This window comes from Lissotriton vulgaris, chromosome 7, assembly GCF_964263255.1.
Source record: "Lissotriton vulgaris chromosome 7, aLisVul1.2, whole genome shotgun sequence".
Lineage (NCBI taxonomy): Eukaryota > Metazoa > Chordata > Amphibia > Caudata > Salamandridae > Lissotriton > Lissotriton vulgaris.
Genome location: NC_141695.1, coordinates 304,333,475 through 304,360,166, shown reverse-complemented (window position 1 = coordinate 304,360,166; position 26,692 = coordinate 304,333,475). Strand labels below are relative to the sequence as shown.

The window sequence follows — 26,692 nt, the reverse complement described above, 5'->3', positions numbered from 1 at the left end:
CTGTTCTCTGTTTTAAAAAGTCGAAACAGCAGTGCATTCCTAGTTAAAAACCTTCATGTGAAGCCATAATGGTTGAGTCACTCCTTATCTCACCTAACCAGGTGTGGAAATTTTGAAATCAAAAGGGTTCCGCTAATCAGTCGGTCCTTCTATGTAAAGGTTTCTTTAAGAGTGTTCCATTATGTATTGTACACATGGTTATTCTTATTACCACATCTAGCATTCTGGAAAGTGTTTGCAGTCATGCGGATTAAGTCGGCCTAAATACAGAATTATCAGCGGGCACTTCAGTGATTCATCCCCCAGGGCCAGGTCCTTAATTTCGGAAGAGGGGGGGATGTGGCCCCGGGGACCCCATAATTCCAGGTCGAATTCTAATGAAGGTGTGGGAATCATGCACCTTGCCCTTCCAGAGCCACTAAGATCCCCAGGGACCCTATCCCTTCGGGCCAAAGTGCATAAAAAGGGGCAGAGGCCCTCATCCAGCCTTCATGGGCCTGGGACCACATCCCGCAGGGGCTGGCTCAATTACTCTGTCCTGAGAGCCCAACCCCAAGACAGAGTAGTGTTCCCTGCCCATATCAGTGCAGGCAGGGAAGGCATGTCTGCTCCCACATCGCGGGAAATTTAAAAATGCTAAAAAAAAAAATCTTGTCTTGCCCTGGGGGATGGAGTTCCAAAGCCAATAGTGGATTGGGCATGGGGTTCTAATTGTGAAGAAGACATTTATGTCAGCATGTGTTGTTTTTTGCTCTGCAAAGATTAAAAGTGAATAATACATTTCCTTTTGAAGATTACCATTAGGAGTGTGTTTTTGCAGTGAGTTGCGGCTGTGTTGCAAATATTTTGGGGCTCCTGGCCAGTTAACTCACTCCACCTTGCTTGGGCATGAGGTCTTGCCATGCACTGCTTATGACCTCACATATTACATCAATCATGACATCATTGATTATATCATTGATTACCTCATTCAATGAGTGTGTTAGCTTGTTGTATAGTTTACATAGTGGTTGATAACTCCCGTATTACTTTTCTACCTTTATTTTGTACAACCTGTGTCCAGCTAATAGTTGTAAGTGTTTACAAAATGCATGTGCCCCTTAGACACCATAGGTATATAGAGGTATTGAACATGATATAAATCTTTGCATTGAAGAGTAACTCTGTGTGCAGGTGACAGTTGGCAACTTTTGTTCATTATGTTTCACACAAGTTTATTGGTACTGCAGAAAAAGTTTCCATCAGGGTAAAGATTCTCCATACTACATACTAAGTATTGTAAGCAGCCTTGAGTTATTAGACAGAATCTTCTCAGCACGACAATTTCTGCTTAACATAAAAGACAGTGTGCAATAGGTACTGACCTATGCTTGTTTTGCCACAGTATGAAAGCTGAATGTAGTATGATCTTTAGCATCTTCAAACCTTGGTTATTTTAAGTGAATAGTCATTGGACAAGTTTTGCTTGGAGTGGACGCTGTTCTTAATAGATACTTTTTATAGTCTGTGGGGTATTTCTCATGAGAATTTCACTGTCTGCAAACGGTGTGGTACAGAGTAAACTCTCTCCATAGAATAAACAGTGTTAACAATACCTGCTTTTCGAATTATATCCACAACAATTCTCAATGTATGGTCTGTGACTGTCAGGGGCTTGATACAGGTAGTGACTGTCCATAGTAGGGCATTAGTTATGTAACCGGGCATCAGTATCCGGAGGAACTTAGTTTTCCTTGAACTGTTGTTTACACATTGAACACCATGTGCAGGTAGGTTACCCTTTCATGTGTGGCATATAGTCAACTTGACCACGCCTACCCATTAAGTATATGGTATAGGGTCAATGTTGCACATACCACAACCTTGCTTTACCTGTGATGTTTGTATGTATGATAGCGTTAATGATGCTTCTTATTATTCTGGGCTATTTTGCACTTACTTTTATAGCTCTAATGCTATACCCGTTTTATAGAACTATTGTGTACAAAAGAAGCTTGGATGATGTCATGGATGATGTCATAGAACGTGTTATGAGTGATGTAATATGTGAGGTCATAAGCAGTGCATCGCAGGGTCACAAGTTATAGATAGCTGTGCTAACTATAACTGGTGAATGTATGTGTTTTTTTTGGTTCAAAACATTAGTGTTGTCGCTGACATGTTCACCTAACTATAATGTTACTTTAACCTTTTGTTTTTTTAAGTGAATTTCTAGGTTTGTTTTAACATAAAGTAATGGGCCTTGCACCACGGGGGTGGTTGGGTACAGTACCTTACGTTTTTAAAGGGCATTGGGCCATGCTGTTCCCTCCAAAAGCCTTATTAGGTCCTGGGGACCCCGTCCCCCAGAGCTGTTTTTCTTTATTACAGGGGAAGGAGTCTGCACGGCCAGCCTCCTCGAGCCTTATTAGGCCCTGGGGACCCCATCCCCTAGCGCCTTGTGTTTATGAAAGGGGCACTCACCATACATTTGTTGGGGATGTGGGGGGAGCCCCAGGGCCTCATGGCCTGAGCCAGCTTCCCGCATGATGCAGTAACCGGCATTGCTTAGCAGGAGATTTAAAAATTCTCCCACCAAGCGGGAACAAACATAGGCTTCCCTGCCCATGTTGGTGCAGTCAGGGAAACCACTATCTCCTGGGAGTAGGCTACTTGGGACATAGCTAGTGAGCTGGCTCTCAGGAATAGGCTCCCCGGGGCCTTTAATGGCTTGGGGAGGGATGCCACGCTGTCCCCTCCCCATTTTCAGTAATTTAAGTCCTGGGGATGGGTTCTCTAAGGCCATTAGAGGCTCAAGGGGGGGACGAGACACCCCTCTCATTTAATTTTGAAATTGTTTGCAGGGAAGATGTGCCCAGGGCATGTGGAGGCTCAGGGAGGGGGATGTGCATAACCCTCCCCTTATATGCACATTTTAGTTCTGGGGTGGGTTCCCCAGGGCCATTAATGGCTCGGGGAAGGGGGCCATGCACCTCCTTCCCCTATTGAATAAGGCCCTGGGAGTAGACTCCCTGGGGCCTTAATTAATGAAAGTGCATAGCCACCCGTTTATCTTTTTACGATCCCGCAGGAGTCCTGGAGGATCGCTGCAATTTTTGCAGATTCTTTTTTTTTTCTTTGTTTATTTTTGGTCTTGAGGGGGTGTTCCTCTGGGTCCTTTCCATAGGTCCTTTGGGGTTAGGGTATGCCTACCCTGCCCTCTTATATTATATTTCTTTTTTTACTTCAGTCCCCGAATCCTGTAATGGCTGTCAGTAAAGGTTTTCTCATGTTGCGGGCAGCCAGTCAGAGCGCTTGCTCAGCGTGAGTCTGACTGCTGTGGGAGCGAGATTGCCCAACGGAAATAAAGATCCCTGGGTTAATCAGAATGCTCTATTTTTAAATTGGCGCTCCTGCAAGTGTCTTTCGAGACTCTAGCGGACCAACTGTCCAGATATAAAAATATATTTAAACCTTCATTTTTCAAAAACTATTGAAGAGATTTACTCCAATTAACAAAAAAACAATCTGTGAACCAAGATCTAGTTTCATGTCAAATTTGGCGTTATTCCGTTTATCAGGTTTTACTGTAGCCCTTCTTAAAGAAGTCTATGGAAAATGCCTGGGGATCCCTCTTTTTTCTCAGCCTCCACTACATGGATCACCCTGAAACTTTCCATATCTAAACTAGTAAAAAAGCAGCACTTATTTTGGAAGTAATTAGCAACACAAAAAAGTTTTTCCTATGGAACAGCTGGCCATAATTATAACGACCGAGTGGAGACATACATACACACATATATTTGTTTACATACATACAGACTCTACCAGGAGAACATGTCAGCAGCACAGCCCAGGTCTAAGGGCCCGATTCACAGAGGTAATCTGAGACAGAATCCTTACTTTACGACTTTCTGTTTTCACAGAATGCATTTAGGAGTACTAGAGTTAGGATTTTGTCTCTTTTTAACTTAAGTTTGCCTTAAGCTTAACTTAAGACCAAAATGTAAGATTAATTGAGACAAAATCCTAACTTTAGTACTCCTAAATGCCTTCTGTGAATACCAAAAGTCGTAAAGTTAGGATTTTGTCTCAGATTACTTTTGTGAATCAGGCCCTAAGTGCCTAGTTCCATGCAACCTCAGTTGCACATTGTTCCATGATGTCATGGGAGAAGAGCTTCAGGATACCACAGGACCTGACATGGACACCAGTGTTACATGGTTAAGCTCTCATGCAGCAGGGGTGTGAAGTTATTCGGCATTTTGGGAGAAAGGAGGTTGGGAAGCAGTTGTAGGCTCTATGTCTTGGTGGAGATGGGTGCACCAGTCTCTTCAAGGTCACATTGTGTTACATTGGACCTGTGCTCTTGTTGAAGCGTGCATGTCCTCTACCTGCAGGCCAGTCCAAAGTCTTGGCTTCTTTACAAGTGGCTAAGTCTTTTCCTCAGGTCCCAAAGAGGGGCCGCCAGACTGCCTAGATCAGTGTTGTTCTTGTATGGCCTCAGACCAACCTGCTGTAAGAGGCTTGGTCCTGGCCCAGTGCAAGTGACCATCCTTCCTGATGCGGTGACTGCATGTGTGTCTAAAGTCCGACCGATACATTTGACTTCACAATTGATTCAGGGACTCCTTGGATTGGCCCTGGGGGATGCAGGGGGACGCATAACTGACTACCCCCATAAGCTATGAGAGGCCAACATATTTCAGGGCTGCATACATCCAGGAGAAGGTCAGTCAAGGGTAACTCCACCTTTCATGCACTTGATGCACACATCGTGCAACCGGGAGAGTTGGATGACCCAGTCATGGGGTACTACGTGGCATTAGAAGGGGTACAACTAGTAGACAGCTTCCACCAATGTCTATTCATGTCCTGGCCCTGGGTACGGCAGACGCCTAAGAAGCACCTCTCTGGGTTTTACTGCTATCAACCAGCAGTGTTTGGCACTCTGCACATGAACAGCATACAAGAGCGTAGTACAGCAGTTGTCAGAAGCTTAATGATACAGATTTGCAAAATAAAACACACTGGGTAGTGATGAAGAAGGGTAAAATGTGGAGCAGGACGTCACAGAGACACCCTGGCAGGGGCTGTCTGCCCTGCAGATTCTCTCCGCACCCCTCGGCGCCCTTTCACTCTACCCTAGGCTCCTCCCTTACCTTTCATTCGTTTACCTTGGTAATTGCGTTTTTTTTCCAGCTGCATCTGTCCATAACTGAAAGGTCCCGCCCCACAAAGGGCAACTGCCACTCTTCCTGCTGGTGCTTGATTACGTTTTTTTGTTTATTTGTTTCCCCTCATTCCCCTCTCTCACCTCCCGCATCACTTCTCTCTGCTCAAATAGTAAAGATCAAGAAAATATTCGAGACATCGAAAGAGCAGTCTGGTCTGCAGAGAGATGAGGCCATTTCTACCAAATGAAACGCAGCAATATTGCAAGCAAGGTTTTCACTTGGCAAACTATGAACAGAAGATATTGATAGCAATGCTGCTAAATGCACCGTTTTGCTGTCTGCTATTTTTTTTTTCTGGCAGAAAAATGACTTCTGGGAATTGCGGGATTGGGACATTAAAGGGCTCCTTGTCAGAGTCCCGTGCCGTGCAGGCAGCGCTTGGACCCCGTCCACGCTGCAGAGACGAGCCCCCGCCAGGCGGTCACCTCTGGAGGCCTGCAGCCAGCTCGTGATTGGGCGCTGGCTTTCTCTGCACCCTCGAGTCCTTCAGGTCAACTTGTTGGTGCCGTGAAGGCTCTCGGCTACTTCTTTTATAGGTGTGTGCGTTTTTATGAAAGCACGTCTCCGGCTTGACGCTTCCTGAGCTATATTTTGTTTTCTTCGAGGTACCCCGACCTTTGCCAAAATGTCAGTCATTAAAACGACTTTCTACCTGTTGTAGGACCCCCCCCCCCTCCCAATGCCCCAACATTCTTTGGTATCTTTTAGGGGGTATTACTGAAACAGGCGTGGGAGCAGCACAACCAAAGTCATCAAAAAAGACTCGGTGTGCAAAGATGGACATCAAAACAGCCTTGAAGTTGAAATGACCACTGGCGGGGAGACTGTAGTATTTAATGAGCCATTTAGTGGCCGGATTTAGATGTAGGGATACCACGTGGCCTAAAATGTAGTTTCTGGCCGGAAAGCCCAAGACATTCTTCTAGCTATTGAGAGAATGAGGAATACCCACGCAGAACCAGTTTTTTCCTTCTGACATTTTGTGCAGAATTCGCAATTTTGTTTAATTAATTTACCACCTGTTCTGAGTAAGTGATAAATGAGAGTGAAGGGGCGGGAAGTGCCGTACAGAATGTATTAGGGGACAGGGCATGAGGTTGGAAGGCAGAGGGAATTGGGTGGGAGCCCAGGGCCAGGCCTGGTCTGCAGTTCAGTCTATTTGTGATTATACCAGTAGAGTGTGCCTAAAGAGCCGCTGTTGACTATTAAGTGCGGGTGCTGAGCACTGGAAACCACCAGCACAAATTAACCAATAATTCATAAAACATACCTCTTATTGTATGTGGAATGAAGCCAGCAAGATGGAGCGTGGCGAGCACATGCTGCGCTGGATTGCCTTTATGAGCTTAAAACTGTTGGAATTGGCTGTCCACATTTTGTGATCTTTAACACCGTTAATTAGAAAAGTTTTTGTGGTTTGTTTAAAAGAAATTATGACTGGACACCAATGTTTACAAGCCAGTTCAAGAACTTTTATTACTCAAATAGGTCTACTGAAGAGAAGAGTTGCCTTCTAAAGGAAGTGCATCGCGAGAGCGCCTTGAAGACCTCAGTGCCAGCATTGCGGTCCACATTACAAGACCGGATCAAGATGCTTTCTGAGAGTTGTGGGGGTATGTCAGTCGACAGCTGCCACTGAGCACCACCAGTCAAGAATGAGGTGCAGTGTGGGATCTCTGGGGCTGCCCAGTGCTGTGGTAAGTCTACAGACAGCTGTCCCATACTGGCACTTTAGTGGTCATTGGATATCAGGACACAGTTGTGCTGCATTGTAGAGTAATAGCATATAAAGCGGGCTTAGAGCCCCTGACGGGATGGTGAAGATCTTTATGGCTTAGAGGTTAGTTTAGTGGTTCTTGGTTAGAGACTTTAGTGTTGTGTTCTCAAGGAAACCTCTCCATGGTTTACCACAGTTTGATTGTGGTGGAATCAGAGGGGATTAAATGTGGCGGGATATGTTAGTTCATGCAAAGGATTGTTGGGGTGAACAGTGTAGAAGAAGCTCCCACTAGGGAGTTACATATCATTGCTGGTGGGAGATTTTGGGGTTATGTTAATTTCGGTGAATGATTGGTGGAACCATCAGGTAGGGGAGAGGAAGCATAGCAAATTGATAGATTGCAGGCAAGTACTTGCCATGTTGAGAGAAGGAACGGGTAATCGGCTATGGATCGAGAAAGGAGCCATTCATACATGTGCACATAGAAATAGAAGCCAAATGATGTGCAGCTTTGTGTAGGTGTCAAATAAGAACACGCTTGGAAAACAAGTAAAGTGAGGGATCGCAAATGTTTGATGGTCCTAAATCAAAGTGCTTTTTGATTTATCCAGGGATTATGCAATAATGTTGAAGGAAACTTGTTGGAGTTCATCTAATTTTGACAGGCGGAAGAAGTAAACAGCAGAGTATTTCATGATTGAGAGTTCTTTTACTTTATATTTATTTAAACAGGGACATGTTGAAAGGAGATAAGATTGATTGCATAAGGTCTTAACCAGCTGGCCAGAGCTTCTGTTTTAGGACAGACCAGGATTTATTTTGTTCTGTGTCTGTTTTTGTAGAAGATGGTGTGCAAGGGTGTCCAAGATGGTCAAGTTGGGAATAGCCAGAGGGTGGCTCTTATTTTTGCTGAATGATTATTCCACAACTTGGCAGTCTGTGCAGAGAAAGTAGTGCAGCCAACCGTCTTATTTTGTGTGGTTGAATGATTAGTTGTAGTGCTAATCTGGAACCTAAATTCCTAGGTTGAGAGTATTGGTTGATTTTCATCTGTGGAAATGGAACCTTTATTTTGTATTGAGTGACACACAATGCTTTAAGTCAAGACTTTCTTGTAACTGGTAACCAGTCAAGAGCTTTCAATAAGGTAATCTTTCTGGTGAGTTCTTAAGTCACCTCATGGCTGAGAAAGGAATCATGTGAAACAGACCATTTGCATAATGAGCTTTTGAGAGGATGAGTGAGGTTGCTCAAAGCTTCTGTGAAAACGCAAGATGGGGGAAATGACTTCATACTATAGAAGGCTGACTTTGTTAGTTTGTTCATTGAGAGTTCACGGAGGGTGTAGAATCTGTGACAGTTCCAAGGTTTTAAACTTTGATATTTCTGTTGGTGGTCCTAGGTCATCTGGGCAGAGTATTAATGGACCATTGCTTTTCTCATGGCCACTACTGATAATTTCCATTTTAGATGCATTTAGTTTACAGTATTTTCAGATCATCCATTCGTCTATGGGTTAGATAAGGTCAAACATGTTGTTTATCTCTGGTAATGTAGGTGAAAGGGGAGTGGACAGATGATAGATTCTTGGAGAACCTTATTTTGTAAGGTTTCCAGCAGTGTGGGGGAATATATATCATGATAGCCCTGTCATCAAGGTGGGAGGAGTTTCAACCAAGTGTTATACCATTAATAGAACAACAAACCCCTGAGCACTCCAGAGCAGTCAAGAAGTCCAAAGATTTTTTTTCAAGATACCTAATATTGGTTTATCAACTCACACAGTTTCTTCACAATTGTAGCTGCCAAAACACTTGTTTCAACTTTGGATCAATTTCTCATCAACTTTGTTGAAGCAATATTTGTTGCTAGGAAATTATGTGTTATGTCCTCAACCTAATGATAAAGAAAGTCAAAACTCACTAGAAAGGAGAGTCCTCCTCATATGTAGCTGCTCTGAAGCGTCTGTGAAAGCGTCATACCATTAATACCGGTTTCTTTGAGTCTGAGAATTAAGGTCTAATGGTGAAATGTGTCGAAACCCACCGAGGGATCCATTAGAAATGCTACTATGTCGTTTTTGTTGACAATGTTTTTAAATCATTCCATATGGGGGTTAGAGTAGGTTCTGTGCCTCTTTCTTAGCTGAATCCTGTAATTGGCTTTCTTCTGGGAATTGTGAGATCTATAGAAATGCTGCTCTTTCAGACAATTTGCAATGGAAGGATCGGTTAGAAATTGGTTTCCATTTATTAGTGTCTTCTGGGTCCTAGTAGTTAATCTTGATTAATGGTCATATGTATGCTTTTTTTCAATCCATTTGAAAAGTTCAGGTGGTTAGAAAATTATTTTTTATATACAACGTTAGTATAGCCACCAATGTTAAGATTTTCTCAAATACATGTGGTGGGCATGCGACCGAAGGACAGGCAGCTGGGCCATTGGCTTTCACAAGATCTACAAATTCTGTCACTATAATTTGTCAGAATAATAATACAAAATCATGTACTTTTTTCGAGAGTGTCTCAGAACTGCCACCTCACATGGTGCCACTGTGTGTCACACGATATCGGTTCCTTTCACCCGGCCACCCGGTGAGGAGCTGATATCACACAGAGGGCACACATTGGTGGAATTCCCTGCAGAGAGTAGGTTTCCAACTAATTGTTTGAAGGTGTAGCTCAACTGATGTCCATTACGATGTGTAAAACCTCCCCAGGACATCAGCGGCAGCCTCAAAAGCTTTGATTTTGTTTATGTGGGGGTGAGCGTGGTGGGAGGGGTGAAAGTGGGGGCTGTGGATTTAGAAGTATCTGGGCTGAGCTTGGCACTAAGCCCCACCCTCTTCGTGGCCACACTCGCTCCTCGCACAATGAAAACAATTCACAAGTGGGCAGGTGTGGTGCCTGTCGTAGGTGGCATCCTCTGGGGACAGCTGCTTCTCTTATTTACTAAATATGAGTCTAACGCGTCTGCTTTTGCCGTGGTGTAGTGAGATGCCAGTTTGTTACAGATCTCTTCTGAGTGAGGATTACTTGTTTGAGCGTTTTTAGGGTTTTGGAATTCCTATAGTATTTTATGAAATAACCTGGCATTTGGCATTGTGTATGCTTGAAAGGTGAGTTTTATGATGTATGATTTATGCGTTCAATTTTTTCTGTGTAGATTTGTTTGATTTTTATTGATCTAAAGGGCTTTATTTTTCCTTTGGAAAACTATCCGCGTCCCGGTCCATCATTGAGGGGCCGAGTATCTTGATTGTAACCGAAGTGGGATCGAGTTCTTCCGCCCCCTTTTAGATTACCAAGAAGTAAATATACGCCGCATTTAAATCGATCCTCAAGCGGAGTAATTGTTTGAACAGATGGTAATCATTCCCACTGGCTCAAGATAAAAGACGAGTCCCATAATCGTTGGATTTTCGTAGCTTCACATGCAAGTACTGTCCCCAGATAAACAGTCCTGATGAGACCCGGTACCTAGAGAGGGTCGAAACGCCGTCGACGAATATAGATTAAAGAGACACACAACAAACAAAATTGTCTCAGTTTATACTTTATACAGTGTCCCTTTTCTTTTGTTTGTACCGATAACCTTTTTTCGAATATGTCACAATTTTCACTGTAAATATGGTTATGGTCACTACACTTGGGGTTATGTGAATGGTTTTTATAAAATTCCTTAAATGTTGATTTAATGTTTTTATGTGAAATGCATATAAATTGCTTATTTTTGTAGAAATAAAGTGCCTAGTTCAGTGAAATAGGCTATAACCACTTGGTTGTTTAGTGAGCTTGTCAGTGTAAAATGTAATGATTGAATCATAATAACATACAGTAGAGATTACCAGTATATATATTTTTTTCTATTAGGCAGGGCAATCAATCAAATTGCCAATAATCCGTTATCAAAAATTGTAAATGAGTTCCTTGTAAACGTTGTTTCTTCAGTACAACTTATTTTTCCTTTGGGACATGTTGATGTATTCATGAGGATTGTTTTGTCTAAGCCTGTTATCATCCAGTCATATAGCTTCTTCCTTGAGTTAATTGTCTTGTATGTTTGTGGTAGGATGACTTTTAAAGTCATCCATATTTAGCTTGTTCCGGAGTCTGTAGCTGCTGCTAAATGGGATTAGGTCGTTAAGTGTCTTGATGAGATCTTAAGTGAGAGGGAAATGAGGTCATGATCAGTGCTGAGTGGAGCATTTCCATGGATTGTCACACTATTTGGATTCCAGAATATTTTTCTAATTAGTGGCCTACTATGTTGGTAGGCCCTGTGACTTAGATTGTGTGTTGTCAAGACTGATGAGATGCAATTTGGCCGAGGCATTTGAGGTTGGTCAAACCTGATGTTTAAATTGCCAAGGATGCATCGATTGGCGTGGGCAATGAACAGGTCCGCTATGGCATCTAATAAGGAGTCTGTCAAAGTACCATTGTTGTGTGGTGGTCTCAATACCAGGGGAAGTCACAGGTGAATGTAGGACTAGGGTTGCACCAGAGAAGAAGTTACAGCCTTATAATATAACTAGCAGCCCGTCCCGACGTTGTCCGGGTATGAATTGCTGCCAACCAGTAGTATATTGTTTTGTAGGATTTCGTTTTGATAGCATTTCTTATCTGTGACAGGCCTGTGAAACGCTCCGATTCACAGTGCACTGCTGATGCACTTAAGAGTGTGCGTTCAGTAGTGTGTGAACTCGAGTTTCCCTACTTTATTTTTCCTTGCAATATTATATAGCGCAAACTCGACAACATGGCATGAGCACAATTTACATTGCAGAAGAACACATTCATTTGTGGTAGGCACGGGGAGACAAAGCGATTTGCCTGGAATCACAGGATGTTGAGCTGATGCCGAGATTTGAACGTGGCTCCCCAGCTCTAAAGTTCGCAATTCTAGATCTTGTGGCGGGAGGTGTGTCGCAAAGTGTATGTCGGTGCTGGCCATCAATGAGAGAGACCTGTGCATTTTTCAAATGGGTGGTAAAAAAATATGAGTATGTTGCTGGAGATGTGGGCCGCCATGCCACCAATGTAGTTACCGGGGGAGGGTAAACACCCATTATTACGCAACTTTCTTTCCGCATACCATCACTCCGCATACTTTCATTACCAAAGTACCATGACTCCGCAATGCCATTATAACTCATGGCCTTACATTTTATATGCTTTTACCATGCATACGTTTACAACAAAATTTGTTGTAAATGCATGAATCGTAAAAGCATGTTTTTTTAAAAGTTTGGATAAGGTAAGTATGGGTACAGGGGTATATGTTTTGGGGTACTGAGGTATATGTTTTGGGGTGTTTGGGTATTTTAAGGGTTCAGATATATTTTTGGGTTATGGGGTACAGGGGTAGTTTTAGGGTTTAGGGATAGGTATGGATTTTGGGGTACAAGGGTACTTTTAGGGTTCAGGGCTAGGTTTGGGTTTTGGGGTACAGGGGTATTTTTAGGGTTCAGGGCTAGGTTTGGGTTTTGGGGTACAGGGGTATTTTTTGGGGTTCAGGGCTAGGTTTGGGTTTTGGGATACAGGGGTATTTCAGGGTTCAGGGGTAGGTTTGGGTTTTGGGGTACAGGGGTATTTTTAGGGCTTAGGGATAGGTTTGGGTTTTGGGGATACAGGGTGTATTTATAGGGTTAAGATGGGTTGGTGTTTAAGGGTGTTGGGGTATTTTAAGGAGTAAGGGTGGGTTATTATTATGGGGTGCAGGGGTATTTAAATGGAGCAGGGTGGAATTCGTGTTTAGGGTGTAAAGGGTAATAAAATAAAATGATATATAAAAATAATATAAATAGTGCAATTTAAAAGAATAAATGTTTTAATTAAATTAAACAATGGGTATATATATATATATATGTATATATATATATATGTATATATATATATATATATATATATATATATGTATATATATATATATATATATATATATATATATATATATATATATATATATATATATATATATATATATATATATATATATATATACACATATATACAAATATATATTTGATGTTTTAATAATGTACTTTTACAATGCATATGACTTTACCACACATGTATTTGCGTTATAATGGCATGTGTGATAAAGTCATATACGTTGTAAAAGTTTTAGAAATTATGTCTTTGCGGAGTAATAGTCCCGCGTTATAAAAATTGCGGAGTGATGGTATGCGGGATGTTGGTTTGCGGAATATCATCACATATTCCCCGGGGGAAGGATAGTCCCTTTCTTGCTATTTCTGTGGAGGCGGGCCTTGTGTCCGATATGTGTGGCGCGTGGCCTGTGCGCAACAGAAGTGGAAAATCTCCATTGTGCGCTTCAGGCGTCACCGGAAGTTAAGTTGAGATTACATTTCCTGCACAATGTCCCTGTTTGCGCTCCTTCCGGCCCTTGGGAATAGCGTCATGCCTGACCTCCATACAGTAAAGCAGGTGCACGTCACTGGGAGCGCGGGGCAAGCACACCCATGGCTGGAATGTACAGAACCTGGGAAGAAAAAACAATGAAATATTGGGCACAACTCTCGCTTTTTTTTCCCAGCAATCCCGCGCCCGCACACGCCCACGCCCCCAGCACACTCCCACAGCACACGATATGAGACATGGCATGAAGGGCGGAACGTACCACACGCCCCCAGCGTTTGTCACGCCCCCAGTACACGCCCACAGCACAACGCAGACACACCCACAAGGGACTACTTTGCTGGCACCGTTCTTTTACCTTTTAAATGTACATGGTGGGCGTCTGCATAGCCTATGTCCTTCTGCTGCAACTGCCCTTTCCAACGCTGTATTGGGTGTTGTGATTGGTGCTGTGGTTCCTGAGATTACCCTCCTCAACGGTTTGGGCTCTCTCTTTATTATATTAAGTACAGATATTGTCCATTTTGTAGGGTGTTATGATGTCCTTAAAATAGTTGTCAGTTGTCAGTCATTGGGTTGTCGGTTGTGGAGGGTGTGAGCCCTTATCCAGCAACCGGCACTATGCTTGTCAGGTTGAACTCCCAAATGTCATCAAATTAACCTGTTCGTAACACCATGGTACTGCGATAAAGCACGAGCCCCTGGACAGTTAATGCAAGAGTAATGAAAGAAAGGACACTACACAAGAGAATTGTGTAGCATGGAAATGGTAGACCGCGGCCATTCGGTACCATTTCCACGCTACATGATTCTTGTGTTGCGTCCTTACTCTCATTATTCTCGTCATCAAGATGGTGCATGCTTGGTGTCCAGCCCACAAATTGGCAATTGTTGCCATTTTTACTTACACACAATCTGCAGCCCCAGCAACTCACAGTTCCTTCACCTTTAATTTTAAAATCTACTTGTACACTGACTTTCCCATCAGATGATATGGTACTGTGCCGACAGGGACAGGGCACCCAACCCTTCTAGGGACCATAGTACCTAAAGTGTTCTAATGTATAGTCATTTTTGCGTCTCAGGCATATTTGATGAAATCCTGATGATGACCCCATATTGTAAGGATGGATCGAAACATCATCGACAAACAGTACCATGACTATTGAAAATCTTCTATAATAATAGCATTAGCACTTTAAACTGTCATGACCTGTTTATTATTTTTACGGTCACTAAAACATGTCTGAGCTTTGAAGTTCCTGCTTTTTGTTCTGCTGTTCCCCACTTTATTATTTGTGTGTGTTGTATGACTGAATAAAGAGATGTATATATCCATTTGGATCTTCTGACAAACAATTAATTGTACTTCTATGGTTTATCCTTACGTATATTCTGCAGTAAGGGACCTCTAGTCTAGTCTGAGTGATAACATAGGGGTGCATGTAATGCGGAGTATATGTGTATTGAACGTTCCCCTGAGCTCTTGGCATTGGGCTAGAAGCACATGCCCACTCACCAATTCCATCTTTGGACACCGCCAGAGCAACCCATTCTTTGGCCTATACCCAGATTTCCAGGCCCTCTTTCCTGCTACACCTGTCCACTTTACAATCCCACCTCAAGCTGTCAGGCTATTGCCAGAACAGCTTGCCTTTGATTCTTTCCTATGCCTACCACCCCCCACCCCCTCTCCTTCTACACCACGCCCCAAATTCCCCAAAGATCATCATGACAAGAGGACTAAGATCCAGTAGTTAAACTGCCTACTCTTCAGCTTGAGAGCCATGAACAAGAATTGTCACAAGATATTTGACCTGCAATCAGAATCCACACCAGACATCAGTTTCTCACAGAAATGGGCTCAATGAGTGTTTTGCATCAACATGCCATGAAGCCATGCAACCTGACAAAGCATCATCAACAACAATAACATAGGAAAGATTGGAGGTAGCCTAGCAGTCATCTACAAGCAATCATCACAAATATTTGGATGTATGACATTACAACGCATGCTTTTACCACGCATGCCTTTACAACGCGTTTTTTACAACGAAAACCTTTACAACGCATAGCGCTTTGGGGTGCTGGATAGTGAATAGTTTAATTTACTATTCCAACTCCAGTCTCCGTGGACACTAGGGAAGGTGTTGGATAGTAAATTAAACTTATTCCCTATCCTAGAGCGCCCCCCAGCGTAATGCGTTGTAATGGTTTGCGTTGTAAAAGTTGCGTGGTAAAGGCACTGCGTGGTAAAAGTTGTGTTGTAAAGGATGTTTCCCAAAATATTTCACATTGAATACTTCACCCCTCACCCCACTCCATCCTTCACTTTTTCCTTCATCATGAACAACAGACGCCCAACACCGCCCTCCTCCCCGCCCCACCAAGCAAAATACAGTTTAGGGATGCCTTATTAGGTGCAGTGACCATGACTCTACTAAACCACTCTGATTAATAAACCCCAGCAGATTTCAGCTCTTGATTTTAAGAAAGAAGGATTTAACATCCACTGCCATCACATCTACATTTGAGACCTTCAACCTCCAACAAATTGTATCAGGCTCAACCTACTCCAAAAGTGACACATTGAGCTTCATATTCACTCCCTCAAACATGCTTTGGTGATTGACAACTTCCCAGTCATTTGTAGTGACCACCATGTCATTGCATTAAGGGCCTATATACCAGTGTATAATAACACCATTAAGACAGCAAATACCATACCAACAAATCCGCACACAGAAATGGACAAGAAATTAATCTCTCAACACTTAACTCCCACCTCAAAAAGCATCGGTCAATATGCAAACTCAGGACGTAATCACCTTCTACAACTTAATCCCTGCTACACTAGACCACCAGATTCTGCTAAAGACCTCTATATGGATTAATCCCAAGAAGCTTAATGACAGGATCAGAAAAATGAAACTGCAAATCTACATCCTACAATATAAGGATAGGAAAACAAGGGATGAAAATGACAGACTCATACAGCAATGCTGTAATAGAGCCTACAAAAACAGCTATGACAACAACAAAAAAACCATACTGCTGTACATGTGTAATTGATGATAATCTCAGGACACAGTTGATTGACTGCCTGTGGTTCCCTTGTGCAGCTCTCACGACGTGTCTCCTTCAATTGATGCAATTATTCTCCTCTCCTTTTATAAGTAATGGTTGTCTTTCAAATAGATATGAAGGTTTTAGAGTGTTTATCTGATCCCTTTTTTGTTATATTGGCTTGTACTTGGAGAGTGGTTCTAACCCTGTGGGCCGGAGAACCCTGGGGGGTCTGCAAAGCCTACTCAGGGGAGCCACGACTGCTTAGAAAATGTAATATTATTAACAGATTAATAAAGTATATAAATAAAGAAGCAAAATGGATCATTTTAAAACGGTGTGTAAATGTGGAGGAATTTGAAATTGCAGACTTAAAATTAAGTTGGTATACTCAAATTTATTTGTGGGAGAATTGCAAAAGCATCAAACAGAATATAATGTGGACAATGGGTGGCCATTAAAATTGTTGTTCTTTTTTTTTGTTTTTTAGATTTGTTTGTGAACAAAATATATTTAATCATTTGTGTATGGTTTTATGGTTTGAATCATTTAAACTGTTTAGGTCGGGGGCCCCCCGCGCATCCAGTAATTACTCAGTAGGGGTCCCAGGATTCCAATGATAATTCAGTGGGGGTCCCCGGATTCTAGTAAGGATGAAGCTGGAGTCCTCAGAAGTCAAAAGGTTAAGGACCACTGCTCTAGGGGGGCCACGTTTTAATTTTGAGTTGCACCCCTGTAGTCGGGAGATGTCTCTTATTTAGGACCTCTGGCGTATGAGTAGGTTTGTACTTTTCCAGGGTGTACATATAAGTTGTGATACATGCAACTCCTTGATTTTGTTAATCACTGACGTTTGACATGTGCATGTACTTTACATAATTGCGCCTTGCACTCATTGGGCTTGTTTACTTCCCTCCCAACCTCAATATGCCCTAATTGCGAGTTGTCTTGTGCAAAAACACAATTTATAATTTCCGTTGGTTTGGTAGCTCCTGTTACCTTGTACACTGGGGTTCATGTGCCATTTTTTATGAGGATCTATATCTCTGACTGAAGAGAGAGGCTGTCTTCCTCCGCTCATGGTTGCTTTCCTGCCAAAATAACACTAGTCGAAGAGTGGGAGCCCGCTGTGAGTTGAGAGGAGTTGCACTGAAGGAGATCCCACTAGGCGGGAAAACTGTGTCATCTCGCTGCTGCGTGGACTGCGTCACTGTCTATGGTACTTTGCCTCAACGCTCCTCAAATTTTGGCTTGTTTGGGCGCGAGTCATTCTGTGTATATTTGTTTTAACTGGTCAGGGTGGAGCCAATGCCGACACAACACAATGCTGCCAAATGTAGTGCCAACTAAAGTTAGGAGCCAAATTGCCCGAAGAGGCATGAGATAGTGTCCATTGCCAGAGAGAGGATTCAAAAATGTCACCTCTCTAAAGGGCCAAACTACGTGAGAAGCCTTGCTGGATTTTTGGTTTTGTTTCTGTTCAGTATTTGCTTTATTATTTATCAATAGGTTTGTACTGTTTTTTCTGTGAAAAATTTCACATTATTGACGCTGGACAATAACATCTTCAAAATGCAGAACACACAAAAGAAAACAAAAACCCCCCTTTGGGTCTGCTATTGTTCATAATACATTAGACAACAACACGGGCAAACCAAAGATACCCCACAATCACTCGGTAAAAGAGGTGGTCTCTAACTAGTGAGTACAACTGACCAGTGGAAAACAACAAGAATTAAATAAATCCAAAAGAAGCCACTGAAATTCCCCTAAAGCCAAGTCCTGCTTGCTGCATAAACAGTCAATAAGACTTCCTGTTCTGTACTGCCTCTTGTGACTGGGTTGCTCTCAGCCCCCTCACAGTGTTTCTTTTTTACCATTATGTTGATAAACTGTTACTATGGTGCTCATTACGATGGCGGGCAGACATCAGTCCGCCCGCCGGTAAGGCGGCCGTCCCGCTGAGTGAATTAGGATGTGCCCGCCACTATGATGGGCGCATCCAGGACCCTGATCATTGCAGATGGTGCTGCTGGCTGCAGCAGCGTTCGCAATGCCAAAATGCCACGTAGCGCATTTCCATGCACAAGGTGGCAGGCACCTAACGGTGCCTGCCACCTTGTGCATGGAAATTTAGGGGGGGTACCAATGGGCCCCCGAACCCAGCCTCCGCCAGCTTTTCTATGGCGGTTCCACCGCCATGGAAAGGCTGGCTGACGCCAATATTGTAATCTGGCAGGCGGTGCCTGCTAGGCACTGCCGCCATTTTAGCCATGCTGACCGCTTCGCCAGGCAATCGTGATGATTGTCTGTGGCGGAAGCGTTGAGGGCGGTCTTTGTGACCGCCGTGGTCACAAAGCGATTCCCCCTGCCATCTTTATGTGGTGGGGAAATGGGAGTCAGATGGCGGAGGGACCGCCACCGCCACCGCTGGCTTGGCAGTGGCAGTCCATCCGCCATCAAAACGAGCCCCTATCCTTTGTATATTACTCTAACCTTGTGATGGATCCTTGTGGTCTTCTACATTGCCGTTTTTGTTTTTACTTTCAATATTTTTGTGATAATTTTTCTCATGGTTATAGAGATGGTGGACGATGGATCAGTTGCTAGACCTGGGTGGAGAGAATGTACCACTTGATGGAGTTTGGCTAACGCAGGATGCTTATTTTCGTCTCTCTTATATTGGGATGATGCACTCTACCCAAAAAAATATCTTGGACTTTGAAATTTTATACAATAATCAATAATGATAAATAAATGTGACTTGGACTTTTCTCTCATCTCTTTATTATGTTTAATGGGAAGGAATATGGCCTATTACATGGTCTAAGTGGGCTATTATTCAATCACTCGGCACATAAATTGAACTCAGAGTTATTTCACCCTACAACGAGTTCAAGACCTGATATTCCATTGAGGCTTATTGAAGCTGGTTCATTTCTTGAAGGTGGGTGAAGAATAAAAGTAGATATGACATGAGAACAGTAAACCAGAGATCAGGCTTCAGAGAGCTTTGAAGAGAGTCTTAAAGAAAAAAGTACAGGAAGAGAGAGAGGTATTTCAGGATAAACCAGGGTTCTGGCCTCCTTTTACACAGGGTGATTCCTCATCATTAGGAACACAAGGCCTCGTGTTCAGCCTCAGTGTGTTTAGGTAATTTTAAGCTCACTGTTCAATTTTGGGCGGTATGCAAGCAATGAAGTTTTGTTTGGTTTACAATATTTTAGTTATCTTATGCATTGTGGGGGGTTGGCAAATTGAGCATTGCGGTGGTGTTTGGGTAATGTCGCTCTGCTAGGTGCATTCTGGAAGATTTGTGATTTCAACCTTGGGTTAATGCGGACCTCCGACTTGTATTCAAAGAGGTCGCTAAGTTCAGTTTCCTATGGACACGAATTTCGGTGGACCACTTACGTGTATTCTGAGAGTTCTCCAAATATCAGAAATATTTGCTGATGCTGATGAGCTACTGGGTGCATTCTGAGAGGACTCTAGGCTCAACCTCACAGATGCATTCTACTGGGCCTACAGAATATAGATCTTTATGGTATCACATGTCCTGTTGTGCTTGATGTTTCATTGTGAAGTTGACTGGGGAATTCTGGGCATTCAGCAGTTCAATACCAGGGTAAGGTGGGGTCGATGGGAAGCTCCAGTTGCATTTTTGGAGGGCAGTAACTTTGATCTCCGAGAGTATGTCGATCAAGCAGGTTTCGAAGTTCATCCTCAGATGGGTAATTGGGTGATGTTGATCTTTCAGGTACATTGTGAGAGAAATTGAGGCTGTGATGTTAGTATCATGGCTCTCCCAGGTGCATTTTGGGAGCTTTGAAGGAGACAGCCATCTTCCCATTACTCATGTATTGAACTTTGTTTCCACAGTGAGTGCCACAGAACATTGAGAAGATTTGCCGCAGAAAAGCCCAGTCTGAGGGGACCCTTGGCCCCAATGGCCTCAGTATCATTTGCTCAGAAGTTGAGAGCAGTCACTAGAGGCACTGAGAAAACACCAGAGAGGACCACCAAGGACAGGGGAATGTTCTTTAGAAAAGGACTTTTGGAGCAACTGGAAAAGGCATTTTGAAGGGAGAGAAGTCCTTTGCATAGGTAAGTGAAGAGTTATCACTACTTTCATCCTAGACAGAACCAAGCTAAACTCACTGACTCTAAGGGAGCACTGATGTACAGAGCATTAACACTCTACTCTTCTGCCTGAGAGAAGCATCCTTGGCTTGTGGGGCTTATTTCACAACTCCATTCCCATTCACTATCAGGCCATGTCTCAGAAGCAGCGCATACAGTATCCAACAGTAGTATCAAGGAGATGATGGAGAGGACTTGTACCAACCCTTCTGGAACAGCACCATCCTTGCTGGGTGTTGAGTAGTGGAGGCAATTCTTTGCCAAGATTTTTCACCATTGTGCTAGGGGAAATAGTATACCAAGAGTGAACACCATCATATCCTGGAGGACCGCAGTGTGCCCAAATGTACCTCTGCTATGCAAGGGATGGACACCATCATGCCATTGACCCCCAGTACACTAAGAATTACTGTCATTTGCCATGACCAGCATTATTTCAGGGGTGGGTACCAGAGTGTTATAAATGCTACAATATGCCAAAAATGACCACCATTCGGCCAAGGCAAGTATTACTCCAAAGTAGAGCACAAAAACAAATTGGATCCATACAGCATGCCAAGAACTACCACCATTGAGCAAGGTATGCCCATCCATCAAGCCCAGCCAAGAGCAGAGCCCAGACAAGCTCAGTTAAGCCCGGACCAAATCCCGAGCCTCCGTCCATCCCAGAGACCAGTTCACAGTACCCAGTCCGCACCGGGCAGAGAGACTGGCAGTGTGCAGTGGTCTCTACAGCTGTGCCCAGCTTACACTCATGCCCAGCCCAGTCACAAGCACGGTCCGGCCCACAGCCAAACTGAAACCCAGACCTGAGCCTAAGACTGATCCTGGGTAAACTCTTTCCCTCCCTTAACACAGAATGCACAGCAACTTCCGGTACTAGGCTCTGTTTAATATTCTAGATTTTAACACTAAATTACATATCTGCATTTCCATTGTTAAGAGTGATTCAAATGCATGTACACTGGAGGGCACATATTTTTTGTCTTGGAAGGGGACAGGTTTAGTGACGCTTCCTTCATGGACAAATTTGTTCTAGCCCCTTCTGTGCTCATGACGAGCTGAGCTCGTCATGACCACACCCATCTTCATTGACCTTCAGCACAGGGAGCACAGGGGAAGAATATCGTGAGCAGCCAAGGTGTTAATCGCTTGTGGTCAGCAGTGAGGGCAACTGTTCCTGGGTTCCCTTTAGAAGCTGAGCGATTCACTCCCCCCTGTTTTAGATGACACCAGTGGGGGGGATCACTTAGTTTCCAAGATGTATAAGGCATGTGTAGACATAATTCCAATAAAGGATGTAAAAATAAGGGCTGCTTGGGGGGCGGATCTGGGGCACCCTATGACGGATGATCAATGGGCGGCATGCTGCGGTTAAACCAAGGAAGTATCCCTGAATAGTCGTCACAAACTGATTCACTTCAAATTTCTACGTAGAACATAAATTACCCCCGAGAGGACACACAGATTTGACCCTGACAGATCCCATTGCCGTTTAAAGTGTAAGGCCCCACACGCGGATTTTGCGTATCTCTCCTGGAATTGTGGCAAAATAAAAACTTTCTGAGCTGCAATTTTCCATACACTTGGGGAAATGATAGATCTAGACATTGAGCCCATCCCTGAGGTTGCATTGCTGGGATATGTGACAAATATTCCAAAGTCTGTCTGGAAATTTACCGCCATAGGGTTACTTCTGGCCGAGAGAGATATTGCAATTAAATGGGGGCAAAAAACTGCTCTGACACAAAAAGTCTGAAAATAGTCTTGCATATTGCAACACCAACTATGATCTATACTCCTCCTGGCTTCCTACAACGTCCCGCCCTAGGAATATTTGGGGCCCGTTTAAACATTATACGGCTGCAGCGCAGTCATAATCTGCCACACAGCTTGAGCGCAAACTTGTACCTACTGGTGAAGGTTGGTCAGATTGCAAATTGTAAACATGGCACAGAAATGTTATCATTAATCATAAAACGACATTATTTTGTGAAAACTCACACAGGTTGTTTGAAATGTGGACAGAGGGAGTGTCGCTAACAGAATTGCTGATTGGAAAGATCATTTTGAGTTGATTATTGTGGTAATTAGTATTTCAAAAACGGGATTGTTACTATGAGAAAGAAGCAGTGGCGCCAGTAGCACACAAGGCGTCTCTCATGCACCACCACACCCCAGAGCAGGGGTGGGGGGCACTGGCTGGCTTACCTTTAAACTGATTTGAGCCAAGGTAGGGCAAACCACTGCTCCTATTCCATCATGTCTCCCGCTGAATAATTCTGCAATGTGGAACTGGATAGCTTGATTGGCATTTGAATATCTGGACTTCAGATGTATTTTAAGAACCAAAGCCAAAACAGATGAGATCTCTCAAGTTGATTCTTGACCGACAAGTAACTTATCCAGTCAAGCTTTCTTATTTGAATTCGGATACTTTATATATATTTTTGTATTGTTAACGGTCAAACCCCACCAGAATACAAAGGGAAAACTAAAAGGACAAGCAACTAACAGTAAACATGGAACAACTCAGAACCAATCATTACCTGCATAAATGTGAAACAATGTTTATTTGAAACAGCAACATGCAATGAGTTGCTGTTTCCTTTTTTTAAATGTATTTATTTTTATTAGATTTTACAAGATAAAAACAACATAAAAAGCATACAGACATACACCGAATGTCATCCATAGTCTGCAGGCAATGCTCCTCTCAATCAGAAGGTACACAGCCTTAGTGCCAACAACCCAACAAGGGGAAGGCGGCGCATCGTGTTCTTATCACCTTCGCCTCTACCCGATGGATCTCATCTCCCATAACCATCTGTACCCCCTATACTCATTCTACCATAAGCGCATTTCCCCCAGCGTCCACACAGCTTTTTCCGAATCCCTCAGGCTGTTGCCCACCTCAGGGTGTTCTGCTATTACAAACTTCAGCCCCTTCTCCGTTGTCCTTCCTTGCAGGCCTTTCGTCCCCCCCGCTACCGCGTATCTTTGTCATGAACAAACCCCAGAGGTTTTTCGGGCGGCTACATGGTGGGAGCAACTCACTGTAATTTTCCGACTGCGTCCAGCAATATAGCACATCATGCGACCAGCGCTTCATGGTGGGCGTCCGCCCTCTCATCCAACACTGCGCCACCACCCGTTTAGCTATAAGCGTGCCCATGTCAACCAGCCTACGCGCAGATTTAGGTAACTTTTTGGAGTAGCCCAGGAGCGCCACTGCGGGATCCGGTTCCAGCTCTACTTCAATTATCCTACTCAGCTCCCTAAAAATTGCCACCCAGTATGTGTGAATATCTGGGCATAGCCATGCCAAATGTAGGAAGTCTGCTGTGGCAGCCTTGCATCTTTCGCAAGTCACCTCTACCCGCAGCCCATATCGACATACGCGCTCTGGGGTGTAATAAACCATGTTTATGTATTTGAAGTGTATAAGGCGGTGCCTGCCATGAAGTGAAATCTTATTGGTGTTCGTGCAGCAGTACCTCCACATGTCATCATCTATCACTATTTGGAAATCCCTTTGCCAAGCTAACCTCGCTTTTGTGTACCGGTTTTCCCTGTGGGACATTGCTATTTTATAAAGATTGGTAACAGCCTTACGCGGTGACTCGGTCTTAATCATGTAGGAGAGTTCCAGAACCTCAGACAGCTCATCTAAATCATCTCCAAGTAGTTTGGACAGGGCTCTGCACTCTCTATAGAAGTGGAATTGTTGTAGCATGTTGCTCTCTTTGACGGAACTCGATGCTTGTTCCCAAGTTTTTACCTTTCCGTCCTGTAACATGTCCCCTACTGACTGGATGTTAATGCTGTGTAGTACGTTTATCACACCTTCATCTCTGCATGGGGTCAGCCAGAGGGTCCACTCCACATGCATTGATGGTGAGTACAACAACACACCCCTCTGGTGTTGCAGTATGCAATTCCATGCATGATTGGTAGCGGTTATAGAATCTATTATACCTGTCCTCCGGTCGACTGGTTTGAATACCGTTGCTGCCAAGGGGAGAGGGTCTGCGAATAGTCGCTCCATTCTTACATGGGGGATATTCGGGTCACCATGGACCCAGGTATGTAAGTCCACCCCCTATAGTACAGCTCAAAGTCGGGGGCGCCAAGGCCCCCCATAGTGTATTGAAGCGTGAGGACCTGCCATTGGACCGTGCATGTTTACCCTCCCAGGCGAGCTTCAGCATCAATTGCTTCAGTCTCTGAAAAAAGACATGCCGCAACACCAGAGGAACTTCATGGATTGGGAGCCAGTGTAAAGAATTGAGAGCAGGTTTTGCGTAGCATCTAGGCTTCGTCCCGGTAAGTAGCCTAGCTGCTGCATTCTGGACGTATTGGAGTTTATTAATGGCAAGTTTTGGAGCACCCAGGTACAAGGCGTTTCCGTAGTCCAACCTTGAGATGATAAGGCCCTGAATGAGGAGTTTCCTGGACTGGGGAGGTATCAAGGGGAGGATTTTGCGTGCCATGCGCATAAGGCCACAGCAAGTTCCAGCGGTTTTCCTGGCGTGCGTCTTAAAATTGAGGTCCTGGTCAAGCCAGATGCCTAGGCTCTTAATTTCCTTTTTTGGAGTGGGGGGTGTTCCCATGCAGGGCGGCCACAGAAGCCTAGTGGGGAGTTTGGAGGAGTCACCCAGTAGTAGAATCTCTGTTTTCTCCCCATTAACCTTAAGGAGAGAATCACTCATCCATTTTGAGATGTTTTGTAGGCATGTGCCTAAATTTTCCAAGCATTGGGCCGACTGGTTTTAGGAGACGACAAGTTGGTTGTCGTCGGCAAACAAGACTACTTTTGTGCCAAAAGGTGTCATAACTTCTTCCAAGGGTATCATGTACACATTAAAAAGTTTGGGGCTCAGGGAGGAGCCCTGGTAGACACCACACTGAAGGGGCCGAGCTCTAGAATGGATGTGCCCATCCCACACCTTGAAGGTTCTGTGCTCCAAAAAAGATTTAAGCCAGGCCAGGGCAGGGCCGGTGACTCCAGCCCTACTTGGTCGGTGGACAAGGATAGCATGGTCTACTGTGTCGAAGGCGGATTCCCAAATATCTAACTGATTCCTCAGACCACTGCAGAGGGAATTCCATTACAAATTCCTTCGTGATCGGCATGAGTGGAAAAGCAATCGATTTCGTCCAGTTCACCCTCAGGCCAGAAAGTGCACCGAAGTGTACCACTTCTCTAAGTACCACCGACAAGTTGTTCTCTGGATCTCGGACATACAACAGCATATTGTCCGCATACGTGGAAACTACTATCTTATAGGTCGGGAACCCAATGCCTTCATTCCCATGGTATTCTCGAAGAGCACATGCGAGTGGTTCTGCCACTAGGGCGTACAACAAGGGTGACAGTGGGCAGCCCTGTCTAGTCCCCCTAGTTGTGGCAAAGGTTTCTGTAACTAGATTGCCCAAACGGACCCTCGCACTGGGTTTGTTATACAGTGTGTCAATCATTTGCAGAAAAAACGGTCCTAATCCCATTCTTGTCAGTACCTGTCACATGCAAAGGCCACACGACGGAGTCAAAGGCCTTCTCCGTATCTAAAAATACTACCACTGCCTTAGCGTCCTCTCTTACATGTTGCATTGTTCCAAACACTGTGCGTATGTTATAGGTGAGGTTTCTGCTTGGAATAAATCCTGCCTGCTCCAGGGCCACCAATTGCGGGGCCAGGAGTGCTAGGCGTGTTGCCAACATTTTCGCAAATAGTTTGGTGTCCACGTTCAAAAGGGAAAGTGGGCGGTACGAGCTGCACTACTCCGGAGGCTTACCCGATTTGGGGATAGCCACCAATAGTGCCTCTCTTATCGTCTGCGGCATACAGCCTGTTGTACACAGGTCTTCGAAAAGAGTCATCAGATGTGGGAGCAGTAGATCAATAAATGCCTTATAAAAACCGACGGTGAGCCCATCCGCGCCCGGAGCTCCACCAGACTTCATGCCTGCCAAGGTCTCCAGTATCTCATCCTTCTCTATGGAGAGCATTAGAAATTCCCTGTGGGTGTTTGTGGGTGTCGGGAGGTCAATGTATTCCAAGTAATCTAGGATCTCTGTATCTAGGTCCCCTGTTCTAGTCGTGTATAAATCTGCGTAGTATTGTCTGAAGGAACCGCTTCGCAATGTCTGCCTCATCATT

General features: G+C 44.0%; 1 protein-coding gene across 1 annotated transcript in view; it reads left to right on the top strand.

Annotated features, from left to right (window-relative positions):
• The first annotated feature begins 20,269 nt into the window (after positions 1 to 20,269).
• Positions 20,270 to 26,692, top strand: part of SYT3 (synaptotagmin 3) — a 320,686-nt gene continuing 314,263 nt past the window's right edge. The window contains exon 1 of the mRNA XM_086930105.1: positions 20,270 to 20,492. The gene's annotated coding sequence lies outside the window, so the exon portion shown is untranslated. The remainder of the gene's footprint in view (positions 20,493 to 26,692) is intronic.